At 42.9% G+C, this 14895-nt stretch overlaps 2 protein-coding genes across 4 annotated transcripts in view; one reads left to right on the plus strand and one right to left on the minus strand.

Moving 5' to 3' along the window:
• Window positions 1-519: 519 nt before the first annotated feature.
• SUMF1 (sulfatase modifying factor 1) overlaps window positions 520-14895 on the minus strand; it is a 353454-nt gene continuing 339078 nt past the window's right edge. For 2 of the 3 annotated variants that reach the window (XM_050957526.1, XM_050957523.1), the window contains one exon: window positions 523-671. The gene's annotated coding sequence lies outside the window, so the exon portion shown is untranslated. Of the gene's footprint in view, window positions 672-14895 lie in introns of all 3 variants that reach the window. The other variant, XM_050957524.1, reaches the window with a different exon arrangement.
• Window positions 8336-14895, plus strand: part of LRRN1 (leucine rich repeat neuronal 1) — a 36046-nt gene continuing 29486 nt past the window's right edge. The window contains exon 1 of the mRNA XM_050957364.1: window positions 8336-8555. The gene's annotated coding sequence lies outside the window, so the exon portion shown is untranslated. The remainder of the gene's footprint in view (window positions 8556-14895) is intronic.

The following is a 14895-nucleotide window of genomic DNA, read 5'->3' on the forward strand; positions in this document are numbered from 1 at the left end:
ACGCGAGAGCAAACCGGCGAAGGAGACCAGCTTCGCCGCGGTTTGCTCTCGCGTTCCCCGAACCACCCTGCAAACCGCAGGGAAGGAGACCTGCTTGCTCGGGTTCGGGGAACGCGAGAGCAAACCGGGGAAGGAGACCAGCTTCACCGTGGTTTGCTCTCGCGTTCCCCGAACCACCCTGCAAACCGCAGGGAAGGAGACCTGCTTGCTCGGGGGTTCGGGGAACGCGAGAGCAAACCAGGAAAGGAGACCAGCTTCACCGCGGTTTGCTCTCGCGTTCCCGGAACCACCCAGCAAACCGCAGGGAAGGAGACCTGCTTGCTCGGGGGTTCGGGGAACGAGAGAGCAAACCGGGGAAGGAGACCAGCTTCGCCGCGGTTTGCTCTCGCGTTCCCGGAACCACCCAGCAAACCGCAGGGAAGGAGACCTGCTTGCTCGGGGGTTCGGGGAACGCGAGAGCAAACCGGGGAAGGAGACCAGCTTCCCCGCGGTTTGCTCTCGCGTTCCCGGAACCACCCAGCAAACCGCAGGGAAGGAGACCTGCTTGCTCGGGGTTCGGGGAACGCGAGAGCAAACCGGGGAAGGAGACCAGCTTGATTACCAGAGGCTTCCTCAGGTATGCTGGGATACCTGCTTATTCCACGGAGGTCAAGAAAAGCGCTGGTAAGTGTCTACACTTGATTACCAGCGCTGGATCACCAGCGCTGGATCCTCTACACCCGAGACAAAACGGGAGTACGGCCAGCGCTGCAAACAGGGAGTTGCAGCGCTGGTGATGCCCTGCAGATGTGTACACCTCCTAAGTTGCAGCGCTGTAACCCCCTCACCAGCGCTGCAACTTTGTGATGTAGACAAGCCCTGAGACATTAAGTCTTGCATTTGGAATCTAAGCACCATGGGACTGGTGCACTCAACATATATACACTCAAAAAAGATTTTGGAAACTCTATACACATGACAAGGAGTTTAACAGGTAAGAGGTGCAAAATTCTGCAAACAACTGCATATGTCATTTGTGCATGCAATTATTATATCTACATGCATACCCAGGTAAACTGTGTGCTAATGACCAGTTATACATATAATTGGTCATTGGCCTACAGTTACTTACAGGTAATTTGCATAGGCTGTCATAGTAACTGCATGCACAAATCAGGCAATTTTGAACATAAATACATGCTAACAGTTTAGAAAATTGGGTCAAAAGAAAACCTAGTAGTGTTTCATTTCACTAATATAAAATGTCATTCAAGCTAAGGAACCTGTAAGCATAAAATGCAAATTTCAATACTTATTTCTCTACTTAACTTGCAAATCAGTCTTCAGTAACATTCATATTTATCTTGCAAAAATCCCAACAAACCACTGGGCATTTTAGAGACTTATTTCTCTTCACTCCAGTTCACAGCAAATACTGTTGTGACATACAGCTCCGGAACCCTGCAGTGAGGATCTGTGTGAAATATGCTGCCCTCCTTTCTTGTATGGAATTCCCATTGATAACACTAGGGGTTCTCCTTATGGAAATAGGCAATAGAGAGTCACAACATAGTTCAGAGATGAGAATTATGCACAGACTCAGAAAGTTAAGCAGCTTAGTGGTATGGTGTCTTTTCAGAGAAAAATTTCAGTAGCATGCATGTAGGAAAGTCAGGGAGGGGGCTGCATAGAGTATTGTATTACTAGTCTGAAAATAAATCCTTTTCTGTGCCATCAGACATTGCTTAGGGCATGAACAAGGTCCCAGCAACAATTACTGTCAATGTCTACCATGCAAATGTATTTATTTACAGTTTACAGTATGAAAGGTTTTGTTATTGTTTTTATTTAAATCAGCAGCTATTCACAAAAGCAGTGTTGAGAACCCTGATTTAAAAATCATGAGTCAGGCCCAAAATCATGGGATTGGCTTTAAAATTGTGAGATTTTAATAAATAATACATTTTAGGTTCTTTAATTTGCTTTGTGGGTTTTGAGCCTTTAGATTTCATGTTTTCAAGTTTTCCTGTGCAATCCTGAGGGCTAGAAATGCTCTCTCCCTCTCTTTTTAATGAAAGCTGAGATTCTCACATAATAGCTTGATTGCAGGAGCTGGAGCTTTAAGAAAAACATCAACTATCACAATACTTGTGATAAAATCGTAAGAACTGGCAACATCGCCAAAATACTTGCTCCAAAAGCTAGGCAAAGCGCATGTGAGTAATTCTTTGTCAATGCATAGCTTCTGTATAGCCCATCATCCAAAACCTTGTTACACGGCAGTGTGAATGGAACATCCATGAACTGAGGTCTGTGGCAAGTAGTGAGTACATGACCTTCATAAATTCTACCTTCCCACCACCTGTAAGGTACAGCTGAACTTCTGGGACTGCAAGATGACCTTGTGATGTCTTGGAAGAAGGAGTAGGATTGACCTGCTAAGGAGCTACACGAGTGAGTAGACAAGCTTCATAGGCCCTGTCATGTTCCTGTATGAAATATGGACTGGCTACAGAGATTTTTCTGAGTGAGATACACACCAGATGTGTTCATCGTAAGAGCCTTTAATGCACTGCCAAGTTTGGCTGAGGTTAGCTTAAATAAGGTTTTTACAGACAGTACCACTCAGTCTCTAAATCGTATAATACAGTTTAGCATTCCAAACATCTCCCCCTTTTAAAAACTCCAGATTCCTATCATTTACTATATTTATACTATCAGGAAATCTTTGAAGTTCAGTAGGTTAAGTATCGCTGAATCATACTGGTTTTCTAATTACATGACCCAAACATGTAACCAGGGCCGGTACTTCCATTTAGGCGACCTAGGCAATCGCCTAGGGCAGCAGGATTATTGGGGGGTGACATTTTGCCGGAGCGGGCGGCAGACGGCTCTGGTGGACCTGCCGCATGCGTTCCTGCAGACAGTCTGCTGGTCCCGCGGCTCCGGTGAACCTGCCGCAGGGACACCTGCGGCAGCTCCACCACAGCCGCGGGACCAGCAGACCCTCCGCAGGAATGCCTGCGGCAGGTCCACCGGAGCCACGGGAGCAGCGTGTGGGGTGGCGAAATGGCCGTGCTCCTAGGGCGCCAAAAAAACTGGCACCGGTGCTGCACGTAACAACTCAGTCTTCTGGATATCCATTAGTTGCAATGACTGCCTGTGGTCACTCTTGAGTCCTTGAGTCTTCTTCTGCATCTGCCATCTGTAGAGTTTGTTCTGTCGATTGTTCTTCCTAAGGAATAAACTGTAGATGTTGATGGTTTCTGTTGAACTCTCCTCTGTCGGTGTTCATTGCATATAATCTGGGTGCTGAATTCTTTTTCTTCACGACAGCAGCAGTTGTCCATCTTTTTTCTCCATCCAATTTGATACAAACAAGCACCAGGTTCTAGATCCGGCAAGTCTCTGAATGACATCTGTTGTAAAAGTATTCATACGGTCTTTTAGGGTTTTTTTATCTGATCTGGCTACTCTTTTCATGTCTGGCCACTCTGGAAATTCTTTTCCAAAACTGGAACAAACTATAGTTCTTAGCTGTCTTCCTATCAGAAGTTGTACTGGACTATATCCAGTAATCACTACTGGTGTTGATCTGTAACTCAGAAGAGCAAGGAATGGATCCTCATGTTATAGGCTTTTCTTGTCTGTCTGTACAGCTCTCTCAGCCTCTCCATTCGCTAGTGAGTAATGTGGACTGCTAATAATATGATCACAGTCATATTTTGCTTGGAATGACAAATTCTACTGCAGTGAATTGTGGTCTGTTGTCCATCACTAATTGTCTGAAATACCAAAATGAACAAATGTGCACTTCAGTTTCTCATTACTACTGCAGCATATTACGTCTTTCAAGTACATTGGAAAAGTTGCTCACAGCAAAAAGGCAGTGATGTCCTCTGAATTCACATAAATCTGCAGCGTCTTTTCCAAGATCTCCCTGGTAGGGGGATTTGTGCATTGTATGGTTTAGGATTCTCTTAAGTTGATTTATACTGAATCTCCTTTCAAAAGTCCAATAACAAACCCTTCATCAAGTTCTTCCACTTTTCTCAGCAGACTCATCATGGCTGCCACATGGCAGGTGAGATAGTTGTTGGTCTTTGATCACGTACACTCTGAAAGCAACGCTTTTGTCTTTGTAAACTGTTTCTGTGGTGAACTGGGCCACACAGTTCAGAATATATCCAGAGCTAATCAGGGCTGTGTCAGCTGACTTCAGCTTTGTGAGGGGTTGAAGTTGATTGTAAGTCCCTTCTGAGATGATTGCAACATCAAGTCTAATTTTAAAGCCAATAGCCTTTCTATGAATATTCAATTTCACGCTCCAGACAGGCTCTGTGTCTTCACAGGTGAAAGATCCCTCCCCGAAATGGCTCTTGATTGTCTGTAATATGAGTCAGCTCCCTGACTGCTTTGGTGTGGCAAACAACTACAAAACATCCATATTTTGTGCATTTATTACACCACATGCCTTTGGCTGGACATGCATCCTCTCTTTAGGATATTACTTTTTCCACATCCTTATGCACCTAAGCTGAAATTGGTCTTTCTTAGCCTGGGAGTTCTCCCTCCTTGTCTTAGGGGGTTTATGATAGTGACTTTTAACACTCAAGTGTTTGTCTATAGCTTCTAACCTAGTCTCATTTTTTTAAGTTGCTCCTGCCTTTTGTTCTGTTGTTCGACTAGTTCAGACTGCTCTGCTATCTGTATAACTGTGGCTGAGGTTAAGTCTGTCTTCAGTGATAGCTGCCACGAAAGATTTTTATCTGTTAACCCAATCATAACCTGTCTCTGAAATGTGTGTGTTTTGCATTCTCAAAAGCAGAGTTTTCAGACAATGTATGCAGAACTCTTATTAAACATTCAACGTGTTCCTTGGTTTTTTAATTCTCTGGTGAAAATATGGTCTTTCATAAACCACATTTTTCTGAGGTATAACATATGCATCAAACATATCCTTTCATAGTCATATTTTTTCAGTAAAGTCAAAGGATTTAAAGATGCTCTCCCTGCTTCCACATAACAAATTAAAGGAGATACCTGTATATCTCCAGTTTCTTTTGTGGAGCTTGATTGCAATGTGAAATCTTGAAAAAAACTGCTTTCAGTCTGCCCACTGTGAAGGTTTGTCAAAGTTGAAGTTCTCTGTGGCACTGATGAGTGACATGCTGATGAGATCCTGCAACCTTTGTTGCTTTGTTCCTTCTGTTTCTGTTCTTAGTTTTTCAAACTGAAGCATTTTACTGATTTTTTTTGCTGGAATCGACACACAGTTTACACAAGCCCCACTGCTGGAAATGTTTTTTTCAGCTGCACCACACTCTGGTGCAAGAAACCACACCTTGCTCTCCATAACTGTGCCCTCCTAACTTCTTTAGCAAAGTTCCAACCTTTAAAGTGAGACTGCTGGAAAATATAGCCCTGGTCTTCCACCCAGTTCTGTGTGAAACAGACACTTCACACCAAAGAAAACAGGTTACATTTTACACTAGCATACACGATTACTTTTAGCAGTTCGTGCTGTCGTAAACAGATAGCTAAGGGTTAATGTCTCTTTCACCTATAAAAGGGTTAACAAACAGTAACCTGAAACACCTGACCAGAGGACCAATCAGGAAACAAGACTTTTTCAAATCTGGGTGGAGGGAAGTTTTGGGTGTGAGTTCGTTGTTCTTTGTCTTGTGTCTGTGCCCTCTCGGCTCTGAGAGTGATTTTTCTATCTCCAGGCTTTCTAATCTTCTGTTTTCAAGTTGTAAGTACAAGGATAGTAAGACAATACTGTGTAGTTGCTGGAATGTGTTAAATTGTATTATTTTTGGATAAGGCTGTTTATTCATTTTTTTTCCTTTAAGCAATTGACCCTGTATATTGTCACCTTATTACAGAGACCATTTTATGTCCTTTTTCTTTCTTTTTATATAAAGCTTTCTTTTTAAGACCTGTTTGAGTGTTTTTCACTGGTTAAGGCTAAGAAACGAAGGGGGGGGGGATGTCTCTTTGTGTTAGATTTACTAAGCCTGACTTTGCATACCCTCTGGGTGAGAGAGGTTAGATCTCTCGGTACTTGTGTTTCAAGGACTTGAAGCAGGGAGGGTGGAATCCCTTTGTTTAGATTCACAGAGCTCGAATCTGTATATCTCTCCAGGAACCCAGGGAGGGTACACCTGGAGTGGAAGAGGGAGAAGGGAAGTGGGTTATTTCCCTTTGTGGTGAGACTCAAGGAATCTGGGTCTTGGGGTCCCCGGGAAGGTTTTGGGGAGACCACAGTGAGCTAGGCACTGTATAATTCCTGGCTGGTGGCAGCAATTACCAGGTCCAGGCTGGTAACTAAGCTTGGAGGTTTTCATGCTAACACTCATATTTTGGATGCTAAGGTCCAGATCTGGGAAGAAATGTTATGACACGCGCTCATTAGCAGCTGTGTAATTTAGCTCTCAGGCTTAAATGATAAATAAACACAATTTTTATATTCGTACTAGCTGTACAAATAAAACATGTCAATGCATGGGACCATCTAGTGATGTTGTCTCACTTTCCTGTAAGAGAATTTCCCTAACCTGTAAATGCTCTTTGTGCCTCAATTAGGAATGCCCTCCATTTATGGCTTTCACATACAATGAGTTTTTGCAGTAAAACAGTTGCTATTTAAAAAGCGGCATTGGCCAACAGTTACTGCACAGTGGCGTCTTGAGTGCTACAAGCTTTTGCCCCTATACTCAGAATGGGAAATAAATATAGTGCTGATTGTCAAAGACTGAATTTTCAGTGGCCACCATTGTACTTCAAAACACACCACATCTCAGCAGTAGCACTACTCTCCTCCATATATTGTTGATTAAATACATCATTTTGTATTCAATCTAGATGAAAGGCAGGAGTCAAGTGGCACTAGGTCACGGGTGCACTGGTAGATGTAGCTTATGCTTTAGAATCTAGGCTCTCATTTTTAAAGAATTAGGAAGTCTCTAGTCTCTAGACCTTAGGGGCGCAAAGACAGCCTTCAGCATGTCAACCAGTTCTGTGATCTCTGCCTGAGAGACAAACTCCCAACAGCTTAAAGAGAGATGTGAATTGGCTCAATGCATTTCCAGGAATGTTAGCACCAAAGCCTAATGACAATTTAAATATCAGCATTAGTAACTATTTGACTGATCCAAACAAGAAAGCAGAGGCACCCCATATGAAAATCTGCTCACTCTAAACTAGGAGTGGCATCTGACTTTTAACTTCATGCATGGGCAGCACTTGGGTTGTGGGAAGAACTTGGCACTTATGTTTTCCTAATCTGATCTTTGATATAAGGGTGCTGCACAGACCTAACATCATTAACAACCCCAGGGTGAGACAGATACTCGCCTTCTTTGTCTGAAACTTGACTGACCCCCTCCATTTTCATGTCCCCCCCTTACCCTGGCCAAACCCCGCCACTCAGCAAAGCACTCAGGCTTTCAGGGGACAAAGAAGAGAGAGCCTGAAGAGGCCCAGGGGTACAGAAATGGCCCAGGAGCAAGAGCCAAAACTATCCCTAGGGACAAAGAGAGACAGGGGCCCGCTCCTGGCATGAGTGTGACCGTGAGGGAGAGGGGGACAAACACATCCCTCTTCAGACACCAAAGCGTGGGGGAGCCCTGAATCCGGGGCCCTGCGCCAGCTCACCAGCAGCAGCCCGCCTCCTTAGTGAGATGACTCTGCTTTGCAGCCATGCCGGGGTCCCCGCCCCAACACACAATGCACCGCACCCCGAGCTCCCCACAGGATTGCTCCTTTGCAAAATGTGACACACACACACACACACACACACACCCCCTCCGGCTAAGCGTAGCGCTCCGCTGCACAGCGCCAGCCATGGCCCCTTTGTGCTGCCCACGCACCGGTTCGCATTGTCCTCCCGCACCACGGAGCAGCGGCAGCTCCCCACCGACAAAACCAGACCAGACAAGGGGAGGGGGGAAGATGCTGCTGCAGCCCCCTGGTTCCCACAGCAGCAGCCAGAGCGCCCTGCCTGGCGGGCCCCACGGCACAGCCGCGCACGCTCCCCGCCTTTGTTACCAGCCCCTACAGATGGTGCCCGGCTTGGGTCTCCTGGGGGGGAGTGTAAAAGGGGAGGGGGGCAGCCAATCAGGAGCCGGCCCATCAGCTGACCCGCTTTGCTTACACCAGGTGCACGCTGGCTGCAGGCAGCACAAAGCGCAGCGGCGGAGGAGGAGGGAAGACGGCGGCGGTGGCAGGAGCGGCGGCAAAGCGAGGGACTGTCTGGCTGAGTAGCAGGGTGTGGAGCGGACACCGCAACCAGCATCGCTTAGGGCTTGGCCGAGACTTTGAGGTTTTTTTTCTGCTGCAAATTGTATCGCGCTCCCCCCCCCCCGGGACGGGGGGGGCTGGACCCTGAACCAAAAAAAACCCTCAGCCACGTCCCCATCTCCCCCCCCCCCGCCCTTTCCGTGAACGGAGCCCCTCCTGCCCGGGGTAGCGGCTGGTGGATGGGCAGCCAGCCTGCTCCCGTCCTTCCCCATCCCTGCGTGCGGCTAGGGGCAGGAGTCGGGGCTTAGCGTCCGCCGCCCCGCACCCCCTGGGTAAGTGTTTTCTCCTTGGCGGGGGAGGGCAGGCTCACTTGGAGGGGAGGGCTGGCATCCAGCAGTGGGGGCTGCCAGTGCTGGACGGGTGTGTGTGTGAGCTTTCGTCATAAATTGACCCCCCCCCCGTTAAGTGGCCACCGCGGGACAATCGCAGAGACCGCCTTTGTCTCTAAAGGTCGAGCAAAATCGCCCTGAAAACCTTGAGGCTACTTTAAAGCGGTCACCCGGCGGAGGGGAGCCACAGCCCAGGCTGACGCAGCTGGCAAAGGGTTAAGGTTCATAATGGGACTATAATAAACGTCCCCTCCCCCCATCATTTTCCACCCCGAGCCCCAGGCTGTGATCTCCACACGTGCTAATAGGTGTGGTGGTTCCGAGCGATCTCCGCTTCTCTCCATCCTGCTAGGGGACCAGCAGGGAGCTGCTGCTGCCAACTCTATGCCAGATAGACACAGTGAGGAAAGTTTGCCAGGCAGTGTCCTTTGTGCTGGGAGGGATGTGGGGTAGGGGCGAGGGAGGATGGTGACAGCAGGAGCAAGGGGTTCTCTCTCCTCCAAGGAAATCCCAGTCAACCGGCTTTTCTGGTTAGAGATTCAGCCTCGAGGTTCTGGTCCTTTATAGAAAAGCAAGAGTCCTCCAGTGAAAAGCTGGCTACTTCCAGGTCTGCCCTTTACATGGCTAGGGTATTGTTTGTTGCCACCAAGAAAGTTACAAAGGATAGTAAGATTACTGTATGAATAGTGATTTCATAGTGCATTAGGATAATCCGAGGAGGGGAGGAAAGGGGGCTGTTTGTAAATTTCAAACCCACAAGAGTAAACAAGAAAATGCATAAGATGGTTTTTAAGGACTGTTGCCTGCCATTCAGATGGGCTTTTGGTGTCCCCTTACTCATTTTTAAGGCACTTTGCTTTCCTCTAGGCTACTTCAGTTTTGTTTTTGTTTTCTTCATTTTTACTAGTTTCCACCTCCTATGTCATGTACTTATCTGGTGCATTTATCTCACTGGTAAACTAATGAAGTTTGATCACTTTACCTATGGAGTGAAACTGGTGCTAATTGTCTAGCAGGGGCATGTGTGTTTCCAAATCTCTGATTTGCATGCAAATGTGAGTGTATCCTGGCAGATGTCTTGCCTCCTCCATTCACATGAAGGAATTTGAAACGACAAGGAGTCTTCAGTTTAACAATAGCCCTTCAGAAAATGGAATAAAGGCTCAGTGTAAGTTTTTCTGTTTGGGAATTGTATGAATGGCTGTCACTTTTATCTGAAAACCAAATTCTTTAAGTGTGGTTTGCAATGAAATATTGAAGTCATGACTGCTCCATACCTGTATCAACTTGTTTCTGGTAATATTTTTAAAGTCTATGTTAATGAGATAGAGGGTAGAGGTAGGGAAGGAAAGTATGATTTGCAATTTCAGCAGTAGCTATTTACTCCTATAGAGATTTTTCTGTGCCGTTATACTTTAAAAAACACGGCACAATCTGGGTCATTTGCACAATCTTCTAATATTACACATCATAAACTCAGTAGATGAAAATGCACTAAATCTCAGTGGCCTCAAATAATTTAGGGCCAGATCCTGAACTGGTGTAAACTGAAGCCAGTGGTGTATGCAGATTTTGCACCAGCTGAGAATCTGACCTTTTAATTTATTTTTTAATTGAAGGTTGATTTAAAATATAAAAGTATCTCTCACATTCCCATTCCACATCATTATGACTTAATGTATCAGTTTGGGATGCTGAAAATCAATAACCTGATTCAAATGGCCACAAACAAAGTACTTTTCTTGTTTTCTCCAGTATTAGCTTGATAGACAGCACTCAGTGCACTGTTCACCTCCCAGCATTGTGAAGCCCAGTAGGACACAGGGCTTGCAGCATGAGCTGCACGTGAGTCTGGGTGAATATACCTACTAACATGCCAAGAACCAGTTGCCTCTCCTTTTGTTGGAGTCTCATAGGCTGTTTTCAAGAGTAAAAAGGCCCATTCACTGAAAGGGGTTAACCCCTGCATTCTAAAACTTCATGGACTGAGGCATCTAAAGAGAGAAAGAGCGTGCATTGTATTCAAGTGTTGGATGTTTTGAGGAGGAATACAACAGATGTTAGTCTGCTATTTTACATGTTTCCTTAAGTTATTCAGTGCTGGTTCAATGAATTTTTCCCACTAGGCAATAGGGAAAAATGTAACAATAAAACTTCTTATAGTCAAAAGACAATAGACAGATCACCCAACCAAGCAGTAATCATTTTTGCCTTAAAGCTGCACAGTATTTACCAAGTTACAAATCCTAGTATTAAAGCTCTTCTGTGAATGGTTGTCTTTCTTCCTTATGGACATTTCTAAATGAGACTATAAACCTTTTATTGGAAAGTAAGTAATTTAGGTGCATGTAAAAACAATCCTGGAGACAGTTAAAATGACCAAAGCCTTACATCAGATGAGAACTCATTGTTATAGTAAGTGTTTTAATCAAAATATTTTTCTTCAAGTCCTATCAATTGGAATTAAAAATGTAGATACATTTGGACAGAGAAAAACAAATGAATTCATGGGGGGGGGGGGGGGAGGAAGCATTCCAGATAAGGAAATAATCTCATCAGGTATAACAAATGCTATTGGCCTATGTAATCTGGTATATTGCCTTTGGTAAGGGCAAATAACTGATGCTCCTGAAGCAGTTGATGCCCCCTTCATTCCATAGTACTGAATGCATATATAGTACCATACCCTGAAAGGAAGAGATTCCCTTCCTCATCTTCTCTTCTCCCCCCGCCCCCCGTGGGTGTTCAGTTTACACTCTGAAGCTTGAGATTTTCTTTTCAGGAGCTGAAAATATCATAGAATTCCTTTCACAATTCAAAATTTATATTATCCTTCTAAAATGTACATATTCTAATAACTTTATTAAACTTTCAAAGGATCAGTTACAGTGATGAAACTAAAAGACTGTACCAATCATTGAGATGAGTGACATTGTATTGGTTAGGAAGGGAAATAGCTATATTGAAAATTTCATGGCATATACATAGATCTACTTTAATCAGTTAAAAAAATTTAGAAAACATTAATTGTGGAAGACTTTCTGCAATGAGGTAGCAAGTTCACATAGAAAGCAGACAGATTTCTATTTTTTATTTTTTTTTAATTCAGATTGCTTTTGAGATGTAGCAAAATCTGGTTTTTTTGTTTTTTGTTTTGTTTTTGGTTGGTTGGTTTTTAAAGTTTTCAGTCTGGGCATCTTATTCCAACTCATGGATACAGTACAAGCATTTAACTCAAGAATAGAGCTTTGATTAATATTTAATTATCATAGGCTTATACACAAAATAATTCTGCTAGCAATTCCTTGCAAGCGCACACGTTTTGTTGTCCTGCACTCAAAGCAGCATTCACTAAAGTAATGGACTAACCTTGTTGTTTTAGTTTGATGCAATATCAGGGTACTTTGGAGAGCAAGGAAAACTTTTTTCTTTAATTATATTTCTTGTGTTATGCTTTCTCGGTACATCATTATAGCAGCATACTGCAACTGTCAATGACGGCAACATTTGGAAGCTCTTGACTTTTAGTGAAAACTAGTAAAACACCTTGCATGAATCATAGCTCACGTACAATATTTAAAATACAGCTTGCATAATTCATTAAAATATTTGTATTTCTATGACTCTGCTGTTAATTTTTGTGACTATTAAGGGTGATGCCACCTCCAAACTTATTTAAAGAGATTTTAATTTCATTTTTAAATGCCCACTATTGCAAATGGTGACCTTCCTAACAAAGGTCATGGTAAGATTGTTTCTAATGTATCAAAGTTTACTTCTGGGCCTCTAGTTTATTTGCATGATATTAACAAGTAAAACAAGCTCTCTCTGCTGTGTCTTCCCCCCCCCCCCCCGTTTTTATTCATCAATATCATTACAGATGTCAACCACAACATTTCAGCGTTCCATGGGGTAGTTACTCAGACAAAATACCCGTTATGTCCCTGATACAAAGCTCATTAAAGTCAGTGGGAAAATATTTCCTTTGACCTCAGTGGGATTTGGATTGGGTGCCAACTAGGTAAGGACTACAGGATTGGGCTAGGGCATCAGAAAGAGGTGAAACCAAAGGGGGAGGTCGAGTGACATTAATAAGAAAATATTGCATTTTATAGCATTATTCAAACAAATACAGTATCTAGCAAATTGCAAAGATAATGGAATGTTCACTGAACAATCAAATGTCCTTCAAGAATTGAACTATTATTATTCTGACTTTTATTGTGATGTGTAAATTATAACTTAAGAGCTGTCTGTCTTTGAAGCCCTGATTAATATAAGTGAGTTATAATTTTCTGACCCAAGCTATCCCAGTTCGTATATATTATTCTATTGGCAGACATGTGGTCGCCACAGCTGTCCCCTTAGTTGTGTGTGAAATAGAAACACTGGTGGCATTTGTAGGTTACCATAGTTACACGAACAATACATGTGTGATACTTCATTCTTCCAAGCTAAAGGTTGTTTTGTTGTTTTTGTTTTCTGGCAGACATTTTGTAGGCATAGAACTGAAGAAAATCTATATAAAGTTTCTGGAAGCGCATAATTCATTTCCCATTTTTATGTTTCCATAATTTTAATTCACAGCAGTCCTGTATTTCAAATGCTAATCATGCATCTTCACCTAATTAAAAGCCTCATTCTGCAAGGTGCTGAGCTCAGAGTGGTGAGTGTCACAGAAGGTGCCAAGCAATTAGCAGAATGAAGCCATTAAATACCATGGCATCTGTAAAGTATATTGAGCTTGTTTCTCCACCATAATATATCTTGCAGACCTTGTCTGTAGCACTTTGGGCTTTTAATGTTTTCATAGATGTACAGATGCATGATTGTACAGTCTGTTTACAAAATATTTGTTTGCTTTGATTTTATAAAGAAAAATGAGGCAGAAACACTTACTGAAGGAAGTTCCACCATTAGATCTTTTGTGACTTTACACAGAATAAATCTGCTAAATAAATGCCTTTAGGAAAAAGTAAACACAGGACTTGTAGTTAAGAAAAGTGTTCCTACAAGTGGCTTAGGCCTGGCCTACACTAAAAAGTTAGGTTGACTCAGTTACAGTGCTTAGGGCTGTGAAAAATCCACACCTATGAATGAAATAGTTAAGCTGACCTCAGTTTAGACAGTGCTAGGTCAACAGAAGTTGCCTCAATCAAGCTACTGCCTCCCGGAGAAGTGGATAGCCTATGCCTAGGGGAGAACCTACTGTAACATTTCAAATGTAGACAAGCCCATAGTCTCAACACCTAGCATATTACAACAAAATAGGGGGGAAATGAGTGACAGTAAAAAAAAACAAAACCCCTAATCTACACTAAACCATGACAAAAGTATTGTCATATCCCAACACTAATAAGTTGTGCTTCCTAAAGGATTGGTCTCCTATTCAGAAAAGCTAATAAGAGACTTGAGTAATTTTTAATGCAAAATAGACCAATGAACATCTGATTTTGAAAGACATTAACTTTGTCTTGTATTCTTTGTTTATAACTGACTGAGCTGTTGTAATACTTTAATATATTGAAAGCAGTCAATCAATAATAGAGCACACCTTTTCTTAAGCTAAGAAACAAACAATGAAACAAAAAATTTGTAAACTACATTTTCTTATTGCTTCTTACATACAGCCACTCTAATCTGTTTGGCCTTTTGTAAAGTTCGATGGCTTCTCTAAATTTTTAATAGTATGACAATGAATGCACTGGGTGAGATTTTCAGAACCACTCACTGTTGACCTAACGCTGCTACTGTTGGAGTCAATAGGCATTCATTGACATTAGTGGGAGCAGAGTTATGCTAAATGCTCTTGAAAATTCTGCCATGAAATACTCGATATACTTTGGGTAACTTTAACTTGTAATTTGCAAGTGCTCAGTGGAAAATTTCATTTGTCCAAATTCTGTGGCACAGTTTTCTTTTGATGATGCACACCAGACTTTTGGTCTAGATCTTGCTATTGACTTAAGTGGCAAGAGAACAGGGATCAAACTTTATTTAGAACACACCTTCTCAAGATAGGCAAAAATATACTTGATCTAGAAGATAAATATAAAGTTTAAGGAAAGGCAAAGTCATTTTAAATACTGGTCTTAAATGTTTAGCAGGACATTGTTTTGAGATGTAACAGCTCCAAACTAGGTAGGAGTTATGAAAGTGCCCTAGAGATAGTCTTTCCTTTATTTCGTACAATAACCTTGATACATAATTCACTTTTCTAAACTGCCAACCATCATTTTTATGAGAGCATGGTTTGATACTTTTTCTCTGCTGCCTCACAAAG

The sequence above is a fragment of the Gopherus flavomarginatus genome, chromosome 6 (genome assembly GCF_025201925.1).
Source record: "Gopherus flavomarginatus isolate rGopFla2 chromosome 6, rGopFla2.mat.asm, whole genome shotgun sequence".
NCBI lineage: Eukaryota > Metazoa > Chordata > Testudines > Testudinidae > Gopherus > Gopherus flavomarginatus.